This window comes from Rhinopithecus roxellana, chromosome 6, assembly GCF_007565055.1.
Source record: "Rhinopithecus roxellana isolate Shanxi Qingling chromosome 6, ASM756505v1, whole genome shotgun sequence".
NCBI lineage: Eukaryota > Metazoa > Chordata > Mammalia > Primates > Cercopithecidae > Rhinopithecus > Rhinopithecus roxellana.
This window is the reverse complement of record NC_044554.1, coordinates 34,667,671-34,682,287: the sequence shown is the minus strand read 5'-3', so window position 1 is coordinate 34,682,287 and position 14,617 is coordinate 34,667,671. Positions and strand designations below refer to the sequence as shown.

Genomic DNA, 14,617 nt, shown 5'->3' with positions numbered 1-14,617 from the left:
ATAAAAAATAAGTAAAAATACAGAATATTGTTGTTTATGTTTTAAAATAATACATTAAAAAGGCTTAATGTGTGATCCATAAAGATGGCGTGAGTTTAGAATAATAACCTGTTAACCAAGCACCAACAGAACCTATTCAATTCCTAGAGAAATAAGTGGTATCAGGTCATGAAGCCAAATGTTGTTTCTCTGGTTCAACGGTTATACCAGGGATTTTGCAAAGTGCTTTACATCCAAGATGTTCAAGAGTTTGACGAATGAATAAGTGAAGATATTGCAAGAAAAGACTCATTAGCCTAAGGAAGAAATAGATAATTGCCATACTGTGGGAATGCATACTTCAAAATGGGGTTCCATAACAACACTAAAAGTAAATTACAGGGAAGAACCAAGTTCTGAAATGAGTTTCCTATTTGTGACCTTATCAGAATGTAAGAAGAATGGGAATTTTTACTAAGGGTAACATGCTTCACATTAAGCTTAAAACATTTTAAGACAGCCAAACCAGTAACTAAGAGTATAACTGGATCGTTTGTAACACAAAGGGTAAATGCTTCGGGGGATGGATAACCCAGTTTCCATGATGTGATTATTATACGTTGCGTGCCTGTACTAAAATATTTGTGTGTTCCCCAGAAATATACCCACCTAGTATGTACTCAGGAACATCAAAAGTTAAAAATCAAAGAAACCAGGCAGGCTGGGTGCAGTGGCTCACGCCTGTAATCTCAGCACTTTGGGGACTGAGGCAAGCGGATCATGAGGTCAAGAGATCGAGATCATCCTGGCCAACATGATGAAACGTGTCTCTACTAAAAGTACAAAAATTAGCTGGGCCCACGTGGTGGTGCGCACCTGTAGTCCCAGCCACTGGGGAGGCTGAGGCAGGAGAATCATTTGAACCCAGGAGGCAGAGGTTGTGGTAAGCCAAGATTGCGCCATTGCACTCCAGCCTGGGCGACAGAGTGAGACTATGTCGCACAAAAAAAAAAAAAAAAGAAGAAGAAGAAGAAGAAAAAAAAAAAGAAAAGAAAGAAAAAAACAAACAAACAGAAACCAGACAAACCATACATCTAAAGGATCTATTATTCTCCTTAGAGATCTTTTTAGAATTCAAAGAATTAGGTTTTGTGGCTCAGAAAGACCACGTAATCTAGGAAGTATGTATTACTCCAAATACACAGGCAATGTCCAGGACATCTGTTAATATTCAGAGGAAAGAGTTAACTTGTGGCCGGGCGCGGTGGCTCAAGCCTGTAATCCCAGCACTTTGGGAGGCCGAGGCGGGCGGATTACGAGGTCAGGAGATCGAGACCATCCTGGCTAACACGGTGAAACCCCGTCTCTACTAAAAATACACAAATTTAGCCGGGCGTGGTGGCGGGTGCCTGTAGTCCCAGCTACTCGGAGGCTGAGGCGGGAGAATGGCGTGAACCCGGGAGGCGGAGTTTGCAGTGAGCCGAGATCGCGCCACTGCACTCCAGCCTCGGCGACACAGCCAGACTCCGTCTCAAAAAAAAAAAAAAAAAAAAAAGAGTTAACTTGTAAGCAATTAGACATAGACTTATCAAAGGGATGGCTTCTGTTTGTGATATCAAGTTAGGTAAATCATTTCTATTTATGTTTTGGAGGCCTTATTAAGAAGGCCTCTATAGACCAGTTGGGAAAGGCCCAGAGATTATTTATGGCTTCAGGAAAACTAGAGCATTTGCTTTAAACTGAAGAGAAATACATAAATAAGAAATTGTATACGAAATATAGAGAAAGTTCTAAGGCTGCAGTAAAAAGCTCATGGCATATTCCTATCCACATAATCCTAAATTCATATCAGAAGCAAGGCCTGATCAAAGTTTATTCACTATACAGAATCTCAAATCCCATTTTTAGGTTCTTAATTTTTCATTACTATATGCTAAGCCTTGAGGGATCCCATAACCTTTAAGACTGAAATTTAATCCCCATCTTCTACAATGGGATATCATGATGAATAAGCAATATCTGTAAATCAATCATTAACATTTTCAGAAGAAAGTAGCAGCAAGATTACCTCTCATCACTACTCATTTTCCCTACAGGAAGTATTTAGCAAGATTGATTAAAAACACGAGGATCAATGCAAGCTGCAGGTGGGACAGAAAAGGAATTGGCTTTGGATCATTTTTGCAGTTCTCTAGTTCTGGCTGTAAGTAGGACATCTAATATTCACAGAGATATCAGAAAGAGGACAGAGTGTTCAATCTAAAATAGACCATTTATAGACTGCAAGTGTGTCTTTTCTGTGTGAACCCAAACCCCTGTGCATTTATTTCTAACATCACCCAGTCATACTTTGTTATAAACATTGACATACTTGTGAATCTCTCCTTCTAGAGGAGGCCTATGGATCAAAGCCACTAGCACAGTGTTTGCAACAGAGTAGACAACAGGTGTTTACTGAGCTTCCCTTGAGCATATAAATACTCAGGAAAAACTGAATAAATAACCAGAGAGGCAAGAAGCTAATTATTAGGCTGAGTTAACATCACCTAACTCCTACAAAATAGTACTTTCTTACTTGGAAATGATTTCAAAAGGTAGTAGCTTTTGAAAAAAGCAAACACGTCATATTTATTAGCTCAGATACACATTTGATGCTTTTATAAGCTTCATTTACAAGCTAATGACAAGAAAAACTAACCAATGTTTGTGGATTATTTACCATGTGCTAGGAAATATCCTAAACACTTAGGATATACCAGCATGGAGTTAATATTCAAATGAAGGATAATATACACTTGATAAAAAGGTTTTTCTATATGAATATATAAGTTAGAATGTGAAAAAGGTGGTAAATGCTAAAAAATAGAGTAGAGAAAGGAAGATAAAAAATGGTTGGGGGGAATGTTTCAACTTTAAATAAGACAGCTACAGTAGGCTGCATTGGAAAAGTAATAAAGTAGACAAAGACTTGAAAGAAGTTGAGGGAATTAGCCACATATGTGGATACGTGGGGCAGAACAATAGGGGGCGGGATGATGTTTCAGAGAACAGACTTTAGTAATACAGGGACAATGTTACATGGCTACAGGCATTGGCAAAGAGCTTTAGGAGTTAAGTTGCTAGAGCAAAATGAAAAATTAGTAGAAGTAGGAAAAATCAGAGTAAAATGCAAGTGTTAGATTTGTATAGAGCTTAAGTCATTGTAAAGTCCTTGGTTTTTATTAACATTAAATGGGGGGCCATTCTGGGCTGAGGATTGATATGATCTAGTATTTTAAAATGTCACCATGCGGAGTGTGTTGAGAATAAACTGTGAAAAGGCAAGAAGTCAGGAGATTAAAAAGAGATCATTATAGTAATACAGATAAGAGATAAGTTTGCTACCCTTTATTACTGCATCAAACATGAATACTCAAGGCATCAACACAGCAAAACTCAGTGGTCAATTCCCAGTCCTTTTATTATTTAATCCTTCAGCAATATCTGACAAGTGAAAAAAAGTAAGGATTGCTTAAGAGACTTAAGTGACACCATCAAGTATAACAACTTACACATTATTAGTGTACTAGAAGAACAAGAGAAAGAGAAAAGAACAGAAAATACATTCGAAGAAATAATGGCAGAAAACATCCCCAGCCTGGGGAAGGAAATAGAAAGCAAATCCAAGAAGCCTATGATAAATCAAATAAGATAAATCCAAAAAAGACCCACACCAAGACATATCATAATCAAAATGTCAAAAGTTAGGGTGTTGAAAGCAGCAAGGAAAAAGTGAATTGTCACATGTAAACGAATCTCCATAAAAGTATCAGTGTATTTCTCAGCAGGAATATCGCAGGCCAGAAGGGAGTTAAATCATATATTCAAAATCCTGAAGGGGGATGGGGGTTGTTCTGTCAACCAAGAATACTACTCCCAGCAATCCTGTGTTTTGAAAATGAAGAGGTAATAAACACTCAGACAAACAAAAACTGAGAGAGTTTATCACCACTTGACTTGTCTTATAAGAAATGCCAAAGGGAGTTCTTCAAGCAGAAGAAGAGGACACTAATTAGTAACATTAAAATATATGAAAGTATAAAACTTTAAGTATAAAAGCAAGTCTACTGTCAAATCCAATACACTCTAACACCGAAACAGTGCTGGGTAAACAATTATACCTCCAGTATAAAGGATAAAAGGCAAAATTACTAAAAACAAAACTACAGCTTTAAAATTTTTCAAGTGATTATGTATTATAAAAAACATAAAGCAAGACATTAAAAACATAAAATGTGGGAAGTAGAAGAGTAAATGTGTAGTGTGTGTATGGGATCAAAATTAAGCTGTTATCGATGTGAAATAGCCAGTTTTAAGTATGTTTTATGTAAGCCTCAGGGTAACCACGAAGCAAAATCCTCTAAGAGATACACAAAAGATAAGAAGAAAAGATCTAAAGCATACTACTACAGGGAGCCACCCATCAAACCACAAAGGAAGAACACCAGCGGAAACAAAGAACAGAAGATCTAAAACACCACTGCTGTACAGAAAACAATGAACAAAATGGCCCTAGTAAGTCTGCACCTATCAATAATTATATAAATGTAAATGGATTAACTTTTCCAATCAAAAAGCATAGAGTGGTTGAATATATTGTTGTACAGACTCAACATGGAATGCCTTTTGTATTCCTTCATTTTCAGTCTATGAGTGTCCTTTAAAGACTTGTTTTACTTTAAAGTATACATAATACAAACAAAATAGACTTTAGGTAGAAACAGTAAAAATAGACAAAGAAGATTCTTATATACTGACAAAGGGGTCAGTTCATCAAGAGGATATGACAATTGTAAATATATGTCCACCCAACATTGGAGCACCTAAATATATAAAGTAAACATTAAGAGATCTGAAAGGAGACAAAGACTTTAACACAATAATAGTAGGACATTTCAATACCCCGCTTTAAACATCAGACAGGTCATCCAGACAGAAAATCAATAAGAAAACACTGGACTTGAACTGTACTTTAAAGTACCACAAATGGACCCAAAAGACATACCCAGAACATTCTATCCAACAGCAACAGAAGACACACTCTTCTTAAGTGCACAAGGAACATTCTCCAGAATAGATCATATGTTAGGTCATGGAACAAGTCTAACAAATTTAAGAAGATAAAAATAATATTAAGTATCTTCAACATAGTCCTGAAAGTCCTAGCCAGAGCAATTAGGCAAGAGAAAGAAATAAGTATCCAAACAGGAAAGGATGAAGTGAAATTATATCTGTTTGTTAATGTCATGATCTTATTAATATATACAGAAAATCCTAAAGAAGCTACCAAAAAATGGTTTAAACTGATAAATTCAGTAAAGTTGTAGGGTGCAAAATAAAAAATCAGTAGTTTCTATATAGTAACAATGAACTGTCTGAAAAAGAAGTGAAGAAAACAATCCCATTAATAATAGGATCAAAAAAATATTTAGGAGTAAATTTAACTAAATTATAAGTGAAAGATCTGAATATTAAAAACTATAAAACATTAATTAAAAAATTAAAGATGACACAAATAAAAGATATCCCATGTTCTTCAATTGGAAGAATATTGTTAAAATATCCATATTACTCACAACGCTACAGATTCAATGCAATCCCTATAAAAATTCCAATGTAGTTCTTCACAGAAATAGAAAAAAAATTCATAAAATTCATATGGAGTCACAAAAGACACCAAATAGACAAAGCAATCTTCAGTAAAAAGAAGAAAGCTGGAGGTATCATACTACCAGATTTCAAAATATATTACAATGCTATAGTAATCAAAACAGTATGATACTGACAGAAAAAGAGATAAATCAACCAATGGAATAGGATAGGGAGCTCCAAAATAAACCCACATATCTATGGTCAATTGATTTTCAACAAAATTGTGAAGAACACACATTGAAGAAAGTGTAGTCTCTTCAATAAATGATGTTGGGAAAACTAGGTATCTACGTACGAAAGAAAAAAATTGGAGGCCAGGCATGGTAGTTCATGCTTGTAATCCCAGAACGTATGGAGGCCAAAGCAAGAGGACTGCTTGAGGCCAGGAGTTCAAGACCAGCCTAGGCAACATGGCAAGACTCCCATCTCTGCCAAAAAAAAAAAAAAAAAAAAAAATTAAAAATAAATAAATAAAAGGTAAAAAGTAAAAAAAATTAGCTTTGCATGGTGGCATGCATCTGTAGTCCTAGCTACTTGGGAAGCTGAGGCAGAAGGATTGCTTGAGTCTGGGAGTTGTTTGGGTCCTTACCTCACCCCTTATGAAATAATCAACTCAAAATGTATGAAGGATTTACACATACAAGCAGAAACCATAAAACACAAGAAGAAAACATGGAGAAAAAGCTCTAAGACTGACATCGTTCTGGGTAGAAACTTCTTAGATAATGACTCCAAAATCACAAGTAACAAGGGCTAAAACAGACAAATGGGATTGGTTCAAACTAAAAGACACCTGCACAGTGATAGAAACAATTAATAAAGGAGGCACCCATGAGCTGGGAGAAAATATTTGCAAATCATACATCAGATAAGGGGCTACTATTCAAAATATACAAGAAACTCAGACTACTCTGTAACAAGATAACAAATAACCCTTTTTAAAAAATAATATTTATTATTTTTTATTATTATACTTTAAGGTCTAGGGTACATGTGCACAACTGTACAGGTTTGTTACATATGTATGCATGTGCCATGTTGGTGTGCTGCACCCATTAACTCATGATTTACATTAGGTATATCTCCTAATGCTATCCCTCCCCACTCCCTCACCCCGCAACAGGCCCCGGTGTGTGATGTTCCCCTTCCTGTGTCCCCTTCTCATTGTTCAATTCCCACCAATCAGTGAGAACATGTGGTGTTTGGTTTTTTGTCCCTGTGATAGTTTGCTCAGAATGATGGTTTCCAGTTTCATCCATGTCCCTACAAAGGACATGAACTCATCCTTTTATATGGCTGCATAGTGTTCCATGGTGTATATATGCCACATTTTAACCCTTTTAAAATATAGGCAAAGGATTTAAAGACATTTCTTAAAAGAAAACATAGAAATGGCCAACAGATATGTGAAGAAATGCTCATCATGGTCTAATCATCAGATGAATGCAAATTAAAACCACAATGAATTATTACCTCGCAACGTTTAGATTGGCTATTATCAAAGAGTTGAAAGGTAAGTGTTGGTGAAGATGTGGGGAAAAGGGAACCCTTATACATACACTTTTGGTGGTTTTACAAATTAGTACAGCTATATAAAGAAATGTATAGAATTTCCTCTAAAAACTGAAAATAGCATCACAATACAATCCAGCAATCCCACTACTGGGACATACCCAAAGTAATGGAAATCAGTATGCTGAAGAGGTATCTGCATTCCTACATTCACTGCATTATTCACAATAGTCAAGATGTGGAAATAACCCAAATATCTACCAAATGGGTTAAAAACTGTAGTATATATAAATAATGGAATATGATTTAGCCTTTCTAAAAAAACTAAGAAATTCTATCATTTGTGATGTGAATGAACCTATACAAGCCAGAAACAAAGAAACAAATACTGTCTGATCTCATATGTGGAATCTATGAAAGTCAAACTCATAGAAGTAGAGAGTAAAATGGTAATTATCAGAGGCTGGTGGATGGAGGAAAAACAGACATTGGTCAATGAGTACAAAGTTACAGTTAGAAGAAATAAGGTCTGGTGTTCTATTGCACAGCACAGTGATGAGAGTTAATAATGTATTATATATTTCAAAATAGCTAAAAGTGAGGATTTTCAATATTCTCACCACAAAGAAACGATAAACACTTAAAGTGATGGATATTCACATTATCCTGATTTGATCACTCCACAATGTATATACATGTATCAAAACATCACGTTGTACCCCATAAACATATGCAGTCAATTAAAAATTTAAAACATATTGGGAGGCTGAGGTGGGTGGATCACGAGGTCAGGAGATCGAGACCATCCTGGCAAACATGGTGAAACCCCGTCTCTACTAAAAATACAAAAAAATTAGCCAGGCGAGGTGGCGGGCGCCTGTAGTCCCAGCTTCTAGGGAGGCTGAGGCACAAGAATGGCATGAACCCAGGAGGCGGCAGAACTTTTAGTGAGCAGAGATGGTGCCACTGCACTCCAGCCTGGGCAACAGAGTGAGACTCTGTCTCAAAAAAAAAAAAAAAACAAAAAAAACAAAAAAAAAACACATATTTGGTGCACATACACAAAGGTACTCAGCACATACCTATTATGCCATATTTTAAATATATGAAATGTAAAATATCAATTTCTGACTGCATTCCATATATTTCCTACTCTAAAGTCAGGATGTTTTCCATGGACCTTTTTGTTTACAAGATGAGTGGGAGGGGAATAAAGGTAGCCTGTGGTTTTCATATGCAATCCCATCTAGCGAAAAGAACCTTGAATCCCCGGATTAAAACACTGGAGGTCTAGCTATAGCACTGTATGCTACTTAAGTAGCCATGAACCACATATATGTAACATAACCTCCTTGTGATCTGGGTCACTCATCTGTAAAGGTAGGGGATGCACTAAATTCATTATCACATTTTTCAAGATTCGTTTCACTTATAAGTCCATATAAGGTTCTCTGTTTTCCACCACAATAAGTTAAATAGTCATAGTATGTATTTAGTTTAGAAAATAAATGCAAGACTCAGCTTTGCATTATTTACCTTAATAGAATCATGACAAGACTGGTTGAGGGACATATAGCACCAAAAGAGAAGTAATTTCATTTTTCTATTATAGCAGTAAAAATCTTTCAGTAAACAAATGACAAGTTTTACTCCATTTGTCCTCACAAAGACTTAGAGACAGTATGAATGAAGTCTACAGCAGGCACAGTGGCTGTCAGCATATTTTAATTACATTTACTTTTCATAAATTGAATTCTAGAAATGCATAAATGGACAATTTCTTTGTGGCTCTCCCTGATAGATAGGGTGATCTTACAATTCAATGTACAAACTGAGACACTTTTGAAAGTAAAAAGGGGACATTATAAATAAATTACACCAGGAATACGGGCATAAACTGGAACTATCCTATGTAAACCAAGGCATATGTTTACCCTACTGTCTGAGAGCTGCAACTAACGTTAGCAGAGCCAACTTAACAAAATTAAACACTAGGGTATAAAAAATTTAGATTACGCTTAATAAGCTTCCTTTAACTCTCAAAGATGTGTGCTGCACTCTAGTGAGGCTTCAATAGAATAATGAAATTCTTGGTTTGTTGGATCCTGTAATTTGAAGATGGAAGAGCCAATTCAGGGTTTGGAGGAATGAGTGGGATCAAGATAGAGCAAGAACAAATAATCTGACTAAAAAAAAAGCAATACTAAAACATGTTTTAGTAAGCCGATAAAATAATTCTACTGATTAATACAAAGGTCAATGAGAAACCAGAGAGAAAGTAAAGAACTCGTATTTTATAGTACCAACGTATGTTATATGAACAAACACAGGATACATCTTGTTGCATCTTGTCAAGCTATGGAAGCACTACTACAGGGATCCTGTTTCCATTTCAAGCAGGCTACATTATAACATAAGGTCTAGTTTAGTGTAAGCATGTTTGGGTGAGATAGAAATAATGTCTCTTGCAATGGCAAAATTTTGAGGCTTCCATTCACAGATAAGAAATCCAAGGAAATTCTAGATTTTTCTCAAATAATTATTATTTCATCATCCCTGTCACAGCCTTAATTCAGAAATCATAATTCTCACATGGATAATTCCACTTATCTACAATGCTTCTTATCTACAATGCTGCCTCTATAACCAAGGAGTCCTTCAAATGGTTATGACAGTAAGTTTTCGAAATATTAAATCTGAGCTTGCCAATGTTCTGCTTAAAGTTAGGTATTGGTGCTGGGCGTAGTGGCTCATGCCTGTAATCCCAGCACTTTGGGAGACTGAGGCGGATGGATCACGAGGTCAGGAGATCAAGACCATCCTGACTAACACGGTGAAACCCCATCTCTACTAAAAACACAAAAAATTAGCCTGGCGTGGTGGCGGGCACCTGTAGTCCCAGCTACTCGGGAGGTTGAGGCAGGAGAATGGCGTGAACTCGGGAGGCGGAGGTTGCAGTGAGCTGAGATCGCGCCACCGCACTCCAGCATGGTAGCCTGGGCGACAGTGTGAGACTCTGTCTCAAAAAAAAAAATTAAGTATTTAATTTTTGTATTTAATGTTAATTAAATTAAGTATTTAATGTTCTCCAGGCTCCACAAGATGAAGTCCATTTGCCTCCATAATAAATCACATAAATAAATCACATCTTCAACTCCCACCCCACGTTTACATTCTAGAAATACAATCAGTCCTCTGTATCCAGGGGTTCTGCATCCATAGGTTTCAACCAACTATGGATCAAAAATATACAGAAAAAAAATTGTGTCTATATTGAACATGGGCAGATTTTTTTCCTTGCCATTATTCCTTAAACAATACAGTACAACATTTACATAGTATTGACATTGCATTCCGTATTATAAATAATCTAGAGATGACTTAAAGTATACAGAATGATATACATAGGTTACATGCCAATAGTATGCCATTTTATATCAGGGACATGGGCATCCACAGATTTTGGTATGCACAGTAGGTCCTGGAACAAATCCCTCATAGATACCAAGGGACAATCATACTTTCATTCTCAGAAAACGAGCAGGCGTGGTGGCTCACGCCTGTAATTCCAGCAGTCTGGGAGGCCAAGGCAAGAGGATCACCTGAAGTCAGGAGTTTGAGACCAGCCTGACCAATATGATGAAATCCCGTATTTACTAAAAACAAAAATTAGCCGGGCATGGTGGCATGCGCCTGTTATCGCAGCTACTCGGGAGGCTGAGACAGGAGAATCGCTTGAACCTGGGACGCGCAGGTTGCAGTAAGCCGAGATCATGCCATTGCACTCCAGCCTGGGCTACAAGAGCGAAACTCCATCTCAAAAAAAAAAAAAAATCTCAGAAAACATCACAAGATTTCAAACTTTAGTGCTTAAACTATCACCTTTCCCCTCCTTTCCTTGTAAAGCATGTAATTACTGTAAGTATTTCCAAGAGATGCCTACCTCCACCACCAAAAAAAGTGAACTTGGTTGGATAGAGTGTTTTACTTTTCTGAACTCTTAACATCGTATTATTAAGAAATGTCATAAAAGTGTTGTCTTAGCTCGGGCAGCTTTAACAAATTAGACTGTGTAGCTGAACAACATTTATTTCTCACAGTTCTGGAGGCTGCAAAGCCCAAGAGCAAGGTGTCAGCAGATGCAGTTCTGGTGAGGACCCTCTTCCTGGTTTGCAGATGGCCATCTATTCATCGCATCCTCACATGGTCACGGCAGAGAGTAGAGACAGAGGAACAAGCTCTTTTTTTCATCAGGGCTAATCCGATTCATGAAGTCTTCACCCCCATGCACGAATTACCTTCCAAAGGCCCAACCTCCTCAATACAATCACACTGGGGGTAAGATATTACCATATGAATTTTCGGAGACACAAAAACTCAGTCTATAACACATGATTATAAAAAACCATTTTTTCAACATGTTATTTTAGGGAAAAAAGTGTTTTTTAAAAACAGGGAGGAACACAAACATGAAGAGTCAGCAACATATGCAAGCTTCTTTGCATCTGAAAAACTATGGGCGCTGTGATGAGGATCTGTGCTAAGACACGTGTCTGCTATAAACCATAATCCCCTGGTAAAAGTTTTAGCATAAAATCCCAGGCAGTCTGTACCCTTATTAACCCTCTAGCACTGATGCCCCTGTACCTCTCTGGAGAGCTCAGCCAAGGGACTCCAACTTCCTTGCATAAGTGGAAAAAGAAAGTCTTGCTGGCAGAGATCCTTGACACACTAAGATAGGAACCAGCAGTAGAAGAGTCCAGGAGAGATTGACAAATCCCAGTAAAGTTCTCTGCTACCTTGTTAAAGGAAGCAAATGTAAATATTGCCTGAACCAAGGGTGTATGTGTGATTATTACATTCTCGCAGGACTGCCTATTCTTTGACATGCCAGAATTAAGGGGTTTACCTTTAACTTTGAATACTCAAAGTAAACACTCCCCTTATTCTGGTAAGCCCTTACCATACCTTCAAGACTCAGCAGACTGACCACCTCCACTAGGAAGGAGTCTTTGAACACTCTAGACTGGAAAATGTTTGCTTCCAGTGGGCTTCTCACCCATCCTATCAGACTTCTACCGTAGCACTACTGACAGTGTATCAAGATAACCTGATTACAAGTCCATCCAACCCAAAAGACAGGACAGTCTTAGAGTCAGAAACCGGGTCTCATTCAGTTTGCATTTCTCAATCTAGAATACTTAGCAGAGTGCCTGGCACATGCATAATAGATGTTAGCTGAATAGTTATAGTTTTGAGGTTTCAATTTTGTCAAAAAAGATCCATCAGCCCCAAGTATATACTTTAAGGCTAATTTCTGAGGTCTCTATTCCTTTCTCAAATTCTTGATGGAGAAAATGACTAAAGTATTGTTCTTCAAAGAACACGGTAATTGGTTCTTTTATTACTGTCATTAGATTTTCCATCCTTCAATGCAGCTTGCATACAACCGTTACATTATTTTTCTAAATTGCCTTATGATTTTCTGCTCAAAAAAAATTTTTTTTTTTTTTTGAGGCGGAGTCTCACTCTGTCGCCCGGACTGGAGTGCAGTGGCCAGATCTCAGCTCACTGCAAGCTCCGCCTCCTGGGTTTACGCCATTCTCCTGCCTCAGCCTCCTGAGTAGCTGGGACTACATGCGCCCGCCACCTCGCCCGGCTAGTTTTTGTATTTTTGGTAGAGATGGGGTTTCACCGTGTTAGCCAGGATGGTCTCGATCTCCTGACCTCGTGATCCGCCCGTCTCAGCCTCCCAAAGTCAAACATTTTTAATAGCTTACGATTATCTATATAGATCAAGGCTCAAAATTCTTATCTAGAAATTAAAGGTTCTTCATATGTTGACCCCAAGCAACCTAAATCTGATGACTGCTGTGACATTTCTCCTCCTTTAGAGCACTCCCTAGGTACACTGGATGCAGTGCTTTTATCACAGGTGTGTTTTGTTTACCCTCAGATTGCTTCAAAGAATCTCTGAAAGCACGTTAATTTCAGGTACTCTGGTCGTGACAGTGTATAGGACAATGACAGAGAGTTCACTCCCTGAACAATGAAAATCTTTTCTGATTCACCCTGAGCAATGATTTTGAATCTTTTAATTAAACATTTCAAGACTGGCTGCCTTATGATTTTGTAATAATCATGTTGTAATAATAGTGCTTTCCTCACAAAGCTGTCTTGAATATTGATATTTCCTTGATTAACTGGACTATAGGTTTTCAAGCCAGATCAATGAGATCCCTATAGATGGGACATTTTTTGCATATAAACAAACATAAGAGTGTTATATCTAGAAAATGTAGAAATGTGTTATTTTTCTTCCCCATATAAATACACCATGGGACAGGAAGAGCAAATACATATTCACATTTCCCTATATCAGAAGTGAGTGGTAAGGAGAGTTGAATGGAATAAAAAAAACCACACCCTTGTGGGAAGTTTCTTTTTTAACATAATTTTATTCAACTTATCTTTGCTGAAAATTAAATTCTTTGAGGAGAAGAGTAGGAATTATGAGTAAATAACAATACATAAAATAAGGGTCTGTATAAACAGCATAGATATTATAAAACCTACTAGAGGTAATTATGGTGTCCAAACCTCTCACATTCTCAGGATGTGAAGATATTTTAGTGAATTCAAAGGTATTCCTTTTGAATTACAGGCGTTATGAGGAATGGAAAGATCCATTGTTTATGGTTTAGAATGGCCATAATACCTAGTATGCCATCTTTAACACACTAGGTGTTTAGTGTAAAATGAAAAATAAAAGTGTGACTTATATTCAGAAACAATTAGCTATTTGGAGATAGACTTTGAAAGGATATTACAATTTTCTTTTTTTTTTTTTGAGACTGAGTCTCACTCTTGCCCAGGCTGGAGTGCAGTGGCCGGATCTCAGCTCACCGCAAGCTCCGCCTCCCGGGTTTACGTCATTCTCCTGCCTCAGCCTCCCGAGTAGCTGGCACTACAGGCGCCCGCCACCACGCCCGGCTAGTTTTTTGTATTTTTTAGTAGAGATGGGGTTTCACCGTGTTAGCCAGGATGGTCTCGATCTCCTGACCTCGTGATCCACCCGTCTCAGTCTCCCAAAGTGCTGGGATTATAGGCTTGAGCCACCACGCCTGGCCATACAATTTTCTTTTATAAATGTTGCTTGGTACACAATTGAAAACATCCCAAAATTTACTGTTGAAGTCCTACTCAAAAAGTACCAAGTACTGTTTACTCTGGCTAAAAATTCTCTAACATACATAATGCCCTGCTAAAGCTGAATACCTGAAAGCACACTAGTCACTCCTTCCCTTTCCATGGAAAATGGGTTGATAGCTCAGAATCTGTATCCTTTTTCTTCAGTCACACCCACCAATGATCAAGTTGACAAAAGACAATTTTCCAAGCCACTTTGGAACCGATTGCCTGTGATAAAGACATG

The 14,617-nt window shown here is 37.5% G+C and overlaps 1 protein-coding gene across 1 annotated transcript in view; it reads right to left on the bottom strand.

The window, feature by feature from the left end:
* Window positions 1-14,617, bottom strand: part of TPK1 (thiamin pyrophosphokinase 1) — a 407,155-nt gene that overhangs the window by 146,031 nt on the left and 246,507 nt on the right. The window lies entirely within an intron of this gene.